The sequence below is a fragment of the Cupressus sempervirens genome, chromosome 11, assembly GCF_028749045.1.
Source record: "Cupressus sempervirens isolate cs-2001-9-10 chromosome 11, ASM2874904v1, whole genome shotgun sequence".
Lineage (NCBI taxonomy): Eukaryota > Viridiplantae > Streptophyta > Pinopsida > Cupressales > Cupressaceae > Cupressus > Cupressus sempervirens.
In genome coordinates this window covers 184,341,825-184,358,352 of record NC_143128.1, presented here as the reverse complement: position 1 = coordinate 184,358,352, position 16,528 = coordinate 184,341,825, and the positions used below count along the sequence as shown (strand labels likewise).

The window sequence follows — 16,528 nt, the reverse complement described above, 5'->3', positions numbered from 1 at the left end:
ATTGGAAAACTATAGAATGTAGTATATACAAGGCCTAATATTACATTAGCAGTTGGAATGGTGGCAAGATTCTCAGCAAATCCAAAAGAAAACCACATGATGGAAATCAAGAGAATCATGAGATATCTAAAAGGTACTAAGGACTATGGCTTATGGTACAAATTTGGAGGCAATCTAGACCTAAAGGTATTTACCGATGTTGATTGGGCAGGAAGTATTGATGACAGAAAAAGTACTAGTGGTGGAGCATTCTTTCCTGGTAAAAGACTAGTGTCTTGGACAAGCAAGAAGAAAAATTGTACATCTCAATCCATAGTAGAGGTAGAATATGTCGTAGCAGCAATTAATTATTCAAACATTGTTTGGTTCAAGCAACTATTGGTAGGTATGAAGACAGAGATCAAGGATCCAATTTTCATATATTGTGACAACACTAGTCCAATCAATATATCAAAGAACCCAATGATGTATTCTAAAACAAATCACATTGCTATAAAATATCACTTCTTAAGATAATTAGTGCAGGAGGAACAAATTGTAGACATATTTACTAAGCCATTACCTAAGGATGCATTCTTTTATCTAAGAGGTAAGCTAAGGTTCATATCTCTATCAAAAGCTCACTAAATGAAGTTTAGTGATGCATCAACCAAAGCATGTTGAAGATCAATCAGTTGATGTAGAATTGGCAAGAACTTATTGCAAATGACTCAGTACTTGAGGTACATTGATATTATTAAAGAAGTTGTTTTCTTTGGCATGTGTTGTCAAAGAGGGAGAAGTTTACTATCATATCTCATAAGAAATTTCTCTAAGAGGGAGAAGTTTACATTAAGAGGGAGAAGTTATCAGACAAGAAGAGCTCACATTGACAAAGAGAGTTCTCATGGATGAGAATCAGAATGAAACAAAGGATACGTTCCTTACTTCATGCTTGCTTTAAAATTTCATTGTGATATGACATGTTGTGTTGTCCTCAATGTCAAAGAGGGAGATTGTTGGATACAATTGATTAATTGTGTGTTGCCTTTGATGTTACACAAATGTCATATTAATACAAATGTCATATGAGTTTCAGTCAATGTGTGCCAAGCTCACTCAGGTAGTGAAGATAGTTTTCTATGTCTACCAAGCATTTTTGTGTTTTCCAAGTTCAAAAGGTAGTGTCTACTGAGTTCACTCAGGAGACAAAGGAAAGTGTGTTGAAGATGAGTGTTAACCAAGCTCACTCAGTTAATGAAGGAAAGTTGGATGGAACTAATGTTGACCGAGCTATGTCACGTAAATCAAGTTTCACAGTATTTGTTGAGTTGCTAGTGCAGGCCGAGTTTGAGACTACTTGAAGGTGATTAGTATGGAGTGGGTCTCTATGTCTACTGAGTGCATGATGATGCCAAGTATTGATAGTGGATGCCAAGTATCAAAACCTCACCGAGATACTCTTTAGAACCCAAGTGTCTATATTTTGGTTGACTTTGTAATTTTGTGTAAACTTGTATTCTAGCCAACTAAGGTGATAAATGTTGATTATTCTAAGTTGTATTTGAGCTGACTTTACAATATGAATGATATAAGTATAAGTTCAAGTTGTAGATTCAAAGTGTGAAAAAGAGTGTGGACAGATGTATGAAAGAGTGTAAAAGAAAAATGAAGATTTGATAATGAGCAAAAGAAGCTAAAGATAAGTAGAATATCCTTGTGGAGCACCAAAGCTATATTTGATCAGAAAGGATCAAGTACAAGCCAGAATAGAGATCTATAATCAAAAATTTAGTTGCATTCATTCAGCTCATTTCACTATTGCTTTCTAACCATTGTAGCAGTGATCTAAAATCTCTTAATAGAGTTGGCTTAATAGCTATTTGTAAATCCTCTAACAAGGTGACAATTCTATTGAATTGTTTCAAGACCTCTAACAAGGCCACTCCTAATAGGGTGATTAAATCCTCTAATAGGGTCACACCTAATAGTGTGTTTTGTAACCTTTAATAAGGTTGGCTCCTAACAGGTCTCACTTCAAAAGAGTGAAAATCAGTAACTAGTTGCAATTGGTGGTTTTACCCAAATTGGGTTTCCACATTAAATCTTGGTCTCAAATGTGTTAATGCTATTTACTTTTATGTGTTTGTAACTAAGTTAAAGTAATGGTAATCATAGATAATATCTAAAGACTTTCATGTTAATAATTACTAAGAAAACAAAGTGTTTACTGAGTTACAACAATTTCTTTGTTTACAGAGCATCAACAGTATTCAATTTTTAGAATTTGTTTTGTACTGACATCTAAGGGATTTAGGATTTATTTTAGCAGTAACTGATTCACCCTTCCCCTCTCAGTTACTCCTCTTATATTTCCAAAAATGGTTTACCCTCTATATGACTATTTTTCCTTTTATACCTATCCACATAAATTTTCAATAATAGTAAGGAGATTTTAGATCGTTATCAATCTCTTCACTAGCATTGTTTTCTATAATAAGCACCCTTATATTTGTGCAATATAATTTGTAGGGTATGCAATCCCAAATCCATTGATAGCTGAAAAATCTAGAAATAACTTCCATGATTTTCCATAGATTGAAATTCCTAGAATGACCATTTTCTCAAACCAATTAGTTGGCTAATTGATCCCTCTCATACAAAGCCACATTTTTGTTGCCTCTGCCCTCATTGCACTTCGTCATATTTGTCTAGTCTTCCTTGATGTTTGGCGCAATCTTTTCTTTCTTCAATAGATTGGAATGAAGTAGGAAATCTTATTTTTCATTTTTATTTATTTCTAATTTTAGATAATTAAAATGGTTTTATTTTTAAATTTAAAATAACTAAAATAATAATTTAAATGTTCAAGATAAAAGATTATTTTTTCCTTTTAAATATGTCTCTAATTACTCTTTTATATTGTAGTGTCTTTAAAAGATGTCTTTAATTACTCTTTTATGTTGTAGTGAATGGCAGAGCACTAGCCAAGTGGAAACATGAAGATGTAGAGCAATAGTTATGGCAGTGACCTTACCACAACCCAATGTTAAAAGTTTGGAGCATCGAACCCCTAAACGTTGTCCATGACTTTTGGTTAAGATCATAAACTTCAAGTTCAAAAAAATGGGTTGCAAGCCCTCATAAAAAGAAACATCAGACATACTTCATGGAGATCCCTAATAATCATGTTTTTTGGACTCTAAAAAATGAAAGTTCCCAACTTTGAAATAGGAGATATTTTATTTGAATCTCATTTCATTAATAAACAAGAGAGACAATATTTATGTGAAATAGTTAAAAGAATGAATGAATGAAAATAAAAATAAAAATGAGGAAAATGAGTAAAAATATAATTTTTTTTGCATTTAGATTTTATATAATTATCATCAATGAAAAATTCAAATAGTATAATTAAAATATATAAAATAATCAAACTTTGACTTTGATTAAATGTAAGAACTCTTATCTTTTACTTTAGCATTAAAATTAAAAATTTATAAAAGTTTAAAAGGTTTTTAAAACTTTTAAAAAATAAAAAAAAAAATTGTCTATTCTTCACATAAACGTACAAATATTTAGGAAAGGAAAAAAAAATTGTCCATTTTTCATTCTTGCATTCTCTCATCCTGATGATGGATCACAGAGTGTGATCCGAAACGTTGATGCTAAAAAAACAAACATAATCAAATCCAGAAGAAAAAGTTAAAAAAGTCTAATGGATTGTGGAAATCTATTTAGATTGATTGTAATAATACAGATATAAAAAATTTCATGACAACTAAACTCTAATTTTTGACGTCATTGAAATATACAAGACAATTAAATATTCATAATTTAACACAATATATTTTTTTAATTATTTTTTATTAATACGTTATGTAATCAATTTAATTTTTTTTTTAAGTTGCATTTTGTAGATAATTATGATGTACTTTTAATTTATATATTCATTAATTGAAGGAGATATATAATGGTACACATGACAAGGTACAAAAAGATAAGGCTCGTCAATTTTGATTAGACTCAAGTTAAAAACCTTAATTTTTTGTTGATGAAAATTAGTTTTACTCCTTACCAAAATTAGTATAGTCCAATAGGATTCTAGAAAATTGATATTTATAATCTCATGTAAACTAAAAAAATAAATGTAAACATTAGAAGTTTGTTTAATTCTTTAATGTGATTTGTCAATTTAATTGAGAAAATGAATTCAATGAATTCATTAGTATCCTACCTTTGGCATGAACTAGTAAATATCTTCTAAATACAAAGAAGTTTCTTAACACATATAATGGGTGTCCAATGGTTAAATAAACTATCAATCACACCTTAGTGTGCAATAGGTACATCATAATTATTTGTAGTACATGATTTTTACTACTTTTTTAATAAAATCCTATATGTATATTGTTGGTGTTTGAAACCTACTAGGTTACAAAAGACTTGATACCAGGATGTAGAGGACAAATTTCAATCTAAGGGTTAGCTGCTTCCTTTATTTAACTAAAAATTCTTCAAATCTTGACCAACATTACAAAATCATAGGGATTTTCTGTACTTCAGGAGCTGTAGGACCTAGGCAGGTGCACCTCAGGGTTAGAATGCTTGAATATTTGATACTTTCTTCATAGTTCACTCACTAATATTCTCTTCTTCAAAATCTACCCCCTATAGTAGAAATGGTCACAATTCTTCTTAGATTTGCAAGTAATTCTTGATTACAACAACTAACTATAAGTTACAAAAAACAATTGCAAATAAGTGTTGACTAGCAATTTGTTTCTTCATAGAGAAAAGTAAAACATTGATTTGATTTAATTTGTGCTTTGTGAAACCATATGATCTCTTTAAAATGCATCTAAACTGATGATCAATGCCTTATCCATTTCTACATAGAGTCTAACTAGTAAAACTTGACCTATTTAATTGCCTTACAATTAAATCATCAACAGTTAACCCTAATCCCCATTCTTATGAATATCCCTCTCATATGAATGGAAACCCTATCAATTTATTGAAGCGTTTACTTAATTCCTTGAAGTAAAAGAAACAATGAATTGATATACAACCTATCCTAGTTGCATTAAATTGTATGAACATTGATCATTCAATCCCAACATAACTAGGACATAAAAATGGAAACAGAATTTAGAGACAATGATATGGTAGAACTTTCCTTTGTATTAATCTTCCTTGCAAACAATACATTTACAAGTGTAACTCAACAATAACTCAAAATATGACAGAATGTGATTCAAGATTCACTAGTATTCCTTGATTGTAAAATTGAATACAACATATAACATTGACACAAAGCTAACAGGACCGAATGCAAAATATAATAACATTGAAAATTACACAGGTTTTAGACCTCAACTCCTCATCTTGGAAATCCTTTTATAGGAAGGATTGCAACAAGTTTCAGATGGGAGGACATATGTCAGAATTTGATTGTGAGACGAAAACAAAGATAATTTATATTCTATTACAAAACATTCTTTGTACTTGATCAAAATTATGGATGTAGTTGCAAAACTTGCAGTTGGCACTCTTAGCAGGTGTCTTTAACAAACTTTCTTTTTCTTCAAGCTCCTATTGCTATCCTTGCCTTTTCTTTGTTCCTTTTTTCCTCTAACTATATCCTAACTAAATATTTATACCATATTAGTCACTATCACCAGATGGTAAAGCTTTGATATTTGCTATGACCTCCCAGATGAAAATATCTGTAGCTATATTAGGCCAAGTGGCATCTCTAAGTACATCTAATTCTACAAGGCATTTAGTCCACTTGGCATCAATTTTTGCCTTCACCTATGCAGTTGTTTTTTAGATTTCTATTTCTAGCCTATAAAGCATGTCAATTAAGTCATAAATCACTCCTACTCCTATCTCATCATTACAATAAGCTAGGAATCTCAGATGATCTAAAATGATGTCAAAAGATTTTGACCATTCTACCTAGTCCTTAACCTTTCCATCACTCTACAAAATTGTAGGCACAAAATTTGGTGTCCTTGTGGCAATTGTCTTCATTTTATTCTATATTAGTTGCCTTTTCCACCAAAGAAGCCATTTAGATCTTTCACTTTACTTATCTTTTTTCTTGTATTTATAATTGTTACTTTAGGGAGATCCTTCTTATTTGCTAGAATAGGTACAAGACTATTAAAAAATGGAGTATATGGACCCCATGTAGGGAAAATTAGAGACAACTAAGAAACCTCTGAACATCTATACTCTGCTCCATGTAACACAAGGTAGTTCTTGTGCACATTTTGTGAGACCAATTTCAAGGCATTTATTTGTGAATCAACAAGTTCTTAATAGTCTTGATTTGAATTTCCTTACCTAATTCCAAGTCTTCTTGATCTATCTCCATTTTTTGGCATGATGCTTCCCCTATTTTAGGTACTTGTCCCTCTATCTTCAAAACTTGGTCTTTCATCTTTGTAACTAATATGACAGTATTCTTTACTATTGCTACTTCATTTTCTAACTTGGGGGTCTTCCTCTCTAAGGCATAAGTCTTTTTCATTTCTTCCTCATAGCTTGTCCTAGTTCTAATAAACCTCTCATAAGCTCCCTCCAACTATGCTTGAAGGGTATCCATCTTGCTCTTACCCAATAGACCCACTGAAGTGTGCATTCCATAAATTTGGCTACTGGAGGTGGAGTGTACATTCCAAAAGATAACATTTCCTCTAGGGGATCCCTTGAATTCCATCAGAGAAGGTTTTTGGTCCTTTCAACCTAAACTCCATATTGCCATTGTCAAGGCATCAATGTTATATTCAGAGCCTCTTAGCTCTCCAAATTAATTTTCATCTTCAAATGAGATAGAATTATCTTGTCTTCTCATATGGTTTAATAGAAAAGATGAACTAATATCTCATCCTAGGAAAATAATCATGTCACTTCTCCTTACTAAGTCTCTTTCTTCTTCCACAATGAGGGTTTCACTGGCAAGATCATATTCTTGCATCTTCTAAACTAACTTAGCAACTACCTCATTAGAATCACATGGTTTCATCTGCAAGGATAATTCATTTTGTTTCAATTTAAATAAGAAGATTTTAAAATCTTCATTTTTTATGAAGTTGTCATCACTCATGAACTCAGTTGCTTCTATGATTCTATCATCAATCATTTGGGCTTGCAACTACATCTTCTTGTCCCTTTGTTCATCCGCAGATGTCTGAGATATCAAAAATATCCTTCTAACATCATCAAAGTATTGATTGGCCCTTGGAAAAATATGTAGGGCCTTTTGCTAAGCCTTTTGTGGAACTTCCACCATCTTTTCTTTCTTACTTCTTTGCTCTTCCCACTTTGAGCTCTCAGGTTGATCCTCTTCATCATCAGTAAACTCAACTAATATGTCTTCATCAAAATATTTAGGGTCAACACTTTTCCTTATTTCTTTAGGGACTTGTGTTGCTATCTCATCAAAATTCTCTACACACTTGTCCAATCTTGACCAGTAGTCTTCTTTAGGATAGAATCCCTTGAAGGATGGATCTATTTTTTTCATCTTCTATTCAAAAATAACAATATCTCTATATTTAATCATCCTATCCCTACAAACATCCTCATTTAGCCTGTCAACAATGACATCCTCTTCCCATATAGGTTTTTTAAGGGGTAGGTTATACCCTCTCATGTTTTTCAAGGCATTTCTAACTACATTGCAAGGGTCATATTTTCTAGCTAGCCTAGTTTAACAATTTATAGCCTCTTAAATAGGCATTAGTTTCCTTAATGGCATTCTTTCCTATCTCAAATTATCCTACCTTGGTGCATCTACACAAGAATGTTCCTTTTTTGAGAAGTTTTCCTAAATGCCCTTTGTTCAATGAAATTAATTGCCAAAACACTTCTACAAACCCTAGTCTCTTATGGACATATTTGAGTAAAATGTGGGGTGCCTAAGGGAAATCGTAAATTATGATAATATTATATTCTTGAAACAAAAAGACACTTTGCCAATCATGATTTAATTTTTTGCCACCATAATAGTACATTTTAGGTTTAACAAACTTTCTAACACTTCTAGGAATTCTTTCATTCACTAATCCTATCATTTTTCAAATAGGATGAACAAAATCATTATTAAAAAATGACATTTGAATATGGGTAGAACCTTTTCCATACCATTATACACCTTTGTACTAGTAATCTTTCTCCCCACTCCTGGGTGGACTTGAAGAAGCTTTGATCAAATGCATCAACATTTTTTAATAGGATTAGATGCATAATCATTGAATAATGAGGAAACCTAAAGTTCTCCAAATGTCCTTGTTGAGCAATAGTCATGTCCTCATGTATCTTGTCAATTATGTATGCTACAAAATAATACCCAACATTGGTGTTGGGGTCTTGGATGTTCATAACCATGACATAGTGTCCTCCAAGGGCATTCATGGTTCCATCTAAACCTAAGATTTTAAGGCCATAGATAGTATTCTAGAAATACCTCTGAAGGAATTCAAGAGGCATGATTTTCTCCACTTCCTTCTTCTTTGGAATCTCTCCCTTCTCTTTATGGAATGAAGGGATATTTCTTGTCATTTCCCTACCCATATAGAAGTTCTTATGTTTCATGAAATTCTTAGTTAGTTCATCTACATCCATAGGCAATGTCATTGGGCCTCCCAGGTCAAATGTCTCTATGAATGTCTCTTTATCTAGGGTGAGAAAGATGCTTTTTTCTCTTTGGTGGAATGACATGCTTACTAGATTGTAGCATTTTATTAGAGCCTTCACCAAGTCAACATCCACAAATACTTCTAGCATGATCAACTTGCCCAAATTTATGACCCAAGGGTTGCAGACTAAAATCTTCTCCATTCTATTATTGTAGAAGAACCAAAATAGTTCATATCCATTTCTATCAAGAACTTCTACATCTCTACAAAATCCATATGGATCCTTTAAAGCATGATCATTTGCATCTTGTGTATTAGAAGAGCCAAGTAAAATATGTATCCACTCTTTAACAAATGAGCTAGGGCTTTTTTTTTTGTGATGTTAGTTCTTCAATTATGTCTTATGCAATCAATTATTATTCCTCCTAAACCATTTCTTCATAAAGTTCAATCAAGTTTGAGTGCTATATACTAGAAGATTACTCTGAATTCACTCTACAACTTCAAAATTGCTCTGAAAGATCAAATAATTCTAAAATTGGTAAAGGAAATCTTTGTGCCCCTCAGAATTTATCTATTTCTACAACAGGAGCATGGCATTAATGGAAATTAAATTTACACACTTCAAAAACCTATCATTCCTTGAAAAGCTAGCAAAATCTATGCCTCTTCACATTTCATACATCCAACTCATCCGTTTTTATCCAGCTCAGACATGGCCATTGAAAACAACTTTTATACTTTAAAATTGGAGAGTTGTGATGATGCAATCACCACCTTTTTTTTTGCTTCACCATGGTTTCTTCTCTTTCTTTATTTCTAGTTGCAACCATTCAAATAGGTCTTTTCTTACTATTTCACAACCTCACATCTCTTTTCTTTAACTACTAGGTTTGGCCTGTGAGGAAGTGATTCCCTTTGTTCATTTCTTCACAACATCATTTCACGTTACCCTTCTGACGATTGCAATCTAGTGATAAGCTCTTTATTCATCATTTTACATCCTCACTATAGTTTGGGACTTAACAACTTTCATGCTCATAATGATGTGATGCTTTATATATCTACCTTATTTCTCCCTCATAATCAGCAGTCATGATGTCTACTTTAACTATATGATGTTGCACCAAGCATTTTCTTTGACTACTAATTCATCCTTTGCAACATCACAACTCAATATTCTAGTTTTCTTTGAAAGCTTGCAAGAATGCAATCAATAGTTCTTTGCCACTTCACAACTTAAGATGTTAACAACAATTGAAACCATGTGAAGATGTAATTTCTTCTTTGTTTAACTATCACCTCTTTTTGCAACTTCATAGAAAAGATCTTAATAGTGACTATAAACCTTGCAAGCTAGCACTAACCTCTTAACTTTAACTATTCTAAGTCTATTTTGCAAGTTCACAACTTCAATTTTATAACCATAGCTAAGCCTTGCGATAGTGCAATCTTAAGCATTCACCACTTTGCAACTTTGACACTAAGTCAATCAAAAACCCTTGTGATGTTGTGATGGCCTAAATTCTTAACAACATGATTGCATTTTGAAGCAGGGCATCTTAGGCAATCAATTTTCTTCAAACCCTTGTGAAAGAGTAATGAGAATTTCTTTTCATTGTTAGATATCTTTTGTAGGTTTTCAACTTAAACTCTTAACTCAATAAGTAACCCTACGATGATGTGATTATAAGCTTTCACAACATCGCTATGTTAACCTAAGGTTTCCTTTAACCATTTGGGAAGATGTACTAGTCTTAACTCTTAACCACTATTGGCCTTTCACATCCTTGCCACTTATATGTCATAGTTTATCTAACCATTTGCAATGTTGCACTTATATTCATGTTAACTATTTCCTTATATTCTCATGGTTGCAACTTTCTGGCCTATAACCTTGTGATGACTTTTTGAAACTAACCTTTTTCCCTTCATCACAACTTCAATTCCCTTAAGCCAAAAATGACTTGTGATCATGCACTTTTCATTGTTTCTCTCATTCACACCTCTAACATGAATGTTAACAATAACTGATGTGAAGCCACGCTGAGCTAAGAATAGACCATTTTGCCTCCTCATAACCTTGAACATGGTTAGCAAGAAAAACATAGTGATGTTTCTATTAAAAATATTTTGGAATGTTGCAACTTAAAAGATAGAAAGGGCATGAAATATAAAATCAATATTAGCTCAAAAACTTATGGATATAAAGACATAAAAAAGTTTTTTCACATATTCCTATTTTAAAATGCAAGTCAATTTCTGAATGAAATTCAATCAACATAAAGAAAAAATAATTTCCCTAGGGTTTGTTTTTATGATGGTTAACACAAATTTTTAGAAACCCTAGGCATGAATAAACACAATTCTACCTATTTTTCACAAGTTTTGACAAAATCCTTGCTAGGTGAAAATTTAGGCCATTAGTGCATCTATCTAGGGATGATGTATAACTTGTATCCATGCAAGAATGTAGAGTTTCTAGTAGAACTAGACCACATACCTGATACAAAAGCTAACAAATTTTTCATAGAGAACACCTGACTAAGTAGGGTAAAACACACAGAACACACATGAAAACATTGTACAAGGAAAAAGAGACTATACAAGGATTTACAAATATTTACAAAAGTTACACAATATATAGGAAAACCTAGGCTATTGTTCATGGAAAAACAATTATTTTAAGAAAAATACCTCTTCAAGAACTATCCATGAACTGGTAGCTCAAGAATATCACCTGATAGTTCTCTTAGGAAATAAAAGTCTTCACCTTTATTTGTATGGATTTGATAAGGACCAAGCCAGATAGGATCAAATTGATCATGTCTTCCTTTGTCTTCTAGCCTAGCATTCCATAGTAATACTAAATCTTGAGGCTGAAATTTCCTATCTGATGCTCTTTTGTCATAGAAATACTTCATTTGTACTTGAAATCTTACATTTTGTGCAAAAGCATCCCTTCTTGTCTCATCCAACTATAAGATATCATCCATTCTTAATTGCATATCATCAAAAATTCCTTCATCATAAACCTAGATGAACTTATACATCTTGTTTAGATTGTTTTGAGGCAATCTTTCCTAGATTCCATATACTAAATCAAAAGGGGCACAACAAATAGTTTTTTTCATTGTAACCCTATCTACCCATAGTGGAAGAGACAACATGGAATCCCAAGCTCTCTTATTTTCTCCTAGTATCCTCTTAATGACCTTGAGAAAAATTTTATTGCTTGACTCAGCCTAACCATTTTGCTAGGGATGGTAAGATGATGAAGTAGATCTAGTGATGCTATACTTCTTGTAAAATCATGTGATCAAAAGTAGATAGCATTGCCAATGATAATTTTCTCTGGGCATCCAAATCTAATAATAATGTTATTCAATATGAAATTGATTACCACTTTTCTTGTTGCATTCCTGGTAGGAATTTCTTCTATCCACTTCCTAATATAATCAGTGGCAACAAGAATCCAAGAATACCCTCCACTGGATTTATTTGAGATTTGACCAATAAAATCAATATCCCACTATTATAAAGGTTCTTGCACCTCCACTGGTTTCAATGGTAGATTTCCAACGAATTTCAACTTTACATTAAATCTCTGACATGCATCACATTTCTTTACTGGTTCTTGTGCATCTTTGAATAGTGCAGGCCACTAGAAGCCAGACCTAAGGATCTTGTGCGAATTTTTTTTTCCATGTAATGACTCCCACACACTCCTTCATGCATGTCACTCGATATCTTCTTGGACTCATCTTCATTTACACATTTAAGAAGAAAACCCTCCATGTCTCTCCACCATAACTAACCTTTGACAATGATATATCTGATGGCTTGCAACTTTAGAGCCCTCTTCTAATTTTTAGTGAGTCCTAATGGAGTCTTCATATGTTGTAGGTAGAATATTATATCTCTATACCAATCAAAAGTGTCCATGTCACATAGATCACTCCTATAATCATCATCAAGTTGATTAATCTAGTTTACTTCAAGGTTAGCTTCTGCCATTAGTTTAGCAAGGCCTTGACCTCTAACCAACTTATTAATTTGATGTCAATATTAAATTCTTGGATCCTCTTCATCCATCTACATATTCTCCTTGAAACCTCTTACAGTGAGAAGATATCTTTTACTCAAACACATGGAACAAATACAATTATAGTGGCTCCCATTAAATAACATCTAAATGTCTTTACTACTTTAACCTATGCATAAGCTTGTTTTTCATAGTTTGGAGATCTTAATACAGGGGCATCCTTGATTTCTTGTTTTATATTATGAAATGTCATACTTGGTTCTTCATCCATCAACATTTTAGAAATAGGCCTACTTACCTCAGCAAAGTTGGTGAGAAATCTTTTGAGAAAATTTATCTTCCCAAAGAAATATTGAATACCCTTTACATTCTTTGACTTCTAAATTTTATCTATTGCTTCAACTCTCTCAGCATCTATTTTGACTCCTTTCCCAACTAAGTTCCTGAATAGCTTTCCCATTGTAACAAAAAATGCACATTTTCTAGGGTTCAAAGAAATGCCAAACTTTAATGCTCTGATGAATACCTTCTCTAGATGCATATAGTGATCATTCTCATCTTTTGAGTAAGTTGTTAAATCATCCTAGTATACTACTAGAAATTTATCAATAATAGCTTTGAAGGCTACATCCATAGCTCTTTGAAAGGTAGCATCAACATTTGTTAAACCAAATGGAATTCTACTATAGACATAAGTACCCCAAGGTGTTGTAAATGTAGTCTTATACTATTCTGATTCTTTTACAACCACCTGGTTATAGCCTAAGAACACATCCATCATGGACATGAGTTTTGATCTAGTAACTTTCTATAACATTGTCTCCATGTTAGGTAAGCCATAATTATCTTTCAATGAAGATATGTTTAAGTTTCTAAAATCAACACATAGCCTTATATCTCCATTCTTTTTCCTAACTAGAACTATACTAGATACCCAAGATAAATGCCTAATAGGCTTAATAATTCTAGCATCTCTAAGTTTTATCAACTCTTCCTACATATTGGGTGCAAGAGTGGGATTGATTGGCCTTTTCTTCTCTCTAAAATCTTTGGCTACTTATTTTAGTGGAGCTTCATGTTGAAAGAGATCTTCTCTATATGCTTTCAAGTCATCAAATGACCAAGAAAATACATGTCTATATTTTCTTAACAAACCAATCAACTCTTGTCTAATTTTAGGGGATAATTTTTTACCAATTTATACCTTCTTAGGTGCTTCATTAGTCACTAGATTCACTTCTTCCAAATCTTTAGCATTTGACTCTTTGTTTTCTACTTTAGATCTATCATGATTGTCAAAGACAGTCTCTAAAACAACCAACCCTTTTGGGATCTTGTTGGTTTCTAATTGCACAATCTCCTATTCGAGCATAGTTTACTTACCATCAAAATTCTCAACATATGCTAAATAGTTGATTTCTTGCCCCCAGAACCAACCCTAACAATTCAAAAATTTGATTATATCTTTATCTTCCTCAAAGACTTGCCAATTCCGAATATTGTCAAGGATTGAGGACCTACTTTGCACTTCAATCTTTGACACACTAGAAAATGATATGTCATATATTTTAATAGCTAAATTAGCTAATAGGTCAGCCATCTTATTATTACTTTTATCTTTCCATATTATTCCAAAAGCATCAAAACACTCAATCATATTCCAAAAAAAATTCCTATATTATTTCAGTCTCTTATTCTTCGAAACATATACTCCTCTAACTTGAAAAAAAATTAATTTAAAGTCACCAATAACATGTAATTTCTTAATTTTATGGTTTATTGTAACTTTTAATCCTAATAAAAGTGCTTCATACTCTACAATGTTACTAGTACATGCAAAATTCAGAGTAAATGAATATCTAATTGTATCTTTCATAGGGGATATAAATACTACCCTAGCTCCTAATGGTTCCTTAGAACTTGCTCCATCAAAATACATATTCCATAAGTTGTGTGAAACCATACAATAGGTTACTTCTTGTGCAATCAGTGGTGGAGGCTTCTCAATTTCTTGAATGACCAGTTTAGCTCTAAATGCATTAACATTTGTATCTAGGAAATATGTAGCATCTTTATCAACACTATCTTCAAATACATAAGTAACCCTTGGTTCTCTATTAATTTTGATAGCCTTGCCTCCTATATAAAAAGTGGCATATGACAAGTCACACTTTAGTCTACCTCCCATTGTAGCACTCCATTTTCTAGAGAGTAGCATCCCATAATGGGGAAGAATATCAACTACAAGGACTGCCATGGTCATTTCAACATCATGATAGGTATCTAGTTTAAAAAGTAATGCATTAATTGTACCTATAATAGGCACTTTACCTGCATCCATTTCTCCACACCTACCCTATTTGGTGTCTACTTCTAAGCCAAGATCTTCCATAACCTTGAAAGGAATTATGGTGTTTAATGCTCCTAAATCAATCATGCTATTTGTTAAGGTTCTATCATTAATGACTAAACTGGGGAAGAAAGGATAAATGTCTTGTAGGTAGGCTATAGATGACATGATTCCATTGTCTTCTATTATGACTCATGTCTATTGCATGATAGTAGATTTTTTCTTAATAACATTATTATTTCCTATCCCACCCAACCAAGAAAGACCCTTATTTCTATGTTCCTCTATTCTAAACATTTTAGATAAGGGAGCTTTGACAATAATCTGAGATAATATAGATATCATATAAATAGGTTCATAAATAGTAGGATTAATAGAAATACCTAAAGATGATAGTACTTGAGTGGTAGGCCCTACCATTTTCTTGATGACATCAAGCTCTGATTTCTTCTCGGGCATACGTACCTTGACAATTTCAACTCCTTGAAATTGTACCTTCTTTTTGGACTCCCACCTTTTGTTCTTACTATCCTTGACTTTAACTATCATTGTGTTATTCTTTTTATTGTCATCATTCATCTTATGAGTAATATCTTTGATGAAGATGCCAAATGCCTTATTAGTATCATTGTTGATAGTTATGTTTCTCATATTATAATTACTATGCATCTAGGGCATCATCTCTATAGTGATCTTCTCAATCTCTTCTTTGGATGGTTTTGTAAATTTTATGCAATCTACACTTGACAATGTAGTGCATAACTTGTTTTTTTCATGATCTTCTTCATCTGAAAAAACTTGTTGATGATGTAATTGATAAACATTTCTCTTATCTGCAATATCATTTTCAAATTCTTCTAGATTAGATTCCTCACCATCATCAAATAATTTTATCATATTGCAACCCACATCCTCATGACCCATTTCCTCCTCCCCCTCTTCAATTTGTACACATTGATTTGCAACAAATGACTAAGCCAATACACAATAATCAGGGTAATGAGACTGACATACAACACACCATGGTACATCATCTACCATGTTCACAGAGTTTCTTTGTAGAGGATTTGGTGTACCTTTTTCCTTAGTGCCTTGAGTTGGATTGGGGATAGGTTTTCCATCCTTCTATTGAGTAGTATATGGATAATTTTTCTTTCTAGGCTTCCTATTGTAATGGTTGTTAAATTGGGGTTTATCACCATTATTTTGCTTATTTTCATTATGGCTTATGGATTCATATTCTTAAGAAAATTTAGAACTTCACGCATTATATACGCTTTAGGTTTTTTATCTTAAGCAAGCTTCTCACCTTCTTTTTTATTATTCCTTGGATTAAACAATTTAGGTTCATCTCTCCTTTCCATCTTCCCAAAGGCTTTTTTGTTGTTCTCAATATTTACTACCATCATGTAAGCATATCTTAGGATTCTAGGATCCTTGTCTCTAAGGGTATAGGCCATCTTACTATCAAATACATTAAATTATGTAGTAAGACAAACATCC

General features: G+C 32.4%; 1 pseudogene; it reads right to left on the bottom strand.

Moving 5' to 3' along the window:
* The window catches only part of LOC149528813 (shaggy-related protein kinase epsilon pseudogene), a 40,116-nt pseudogene extending 25,100 nt beyond the window's left edge, over window positions 1-15,016 (bottom strand).
* Between the last annotated feature and the right edge of the window lie 1,512 nt (window positions 15,017-16,528).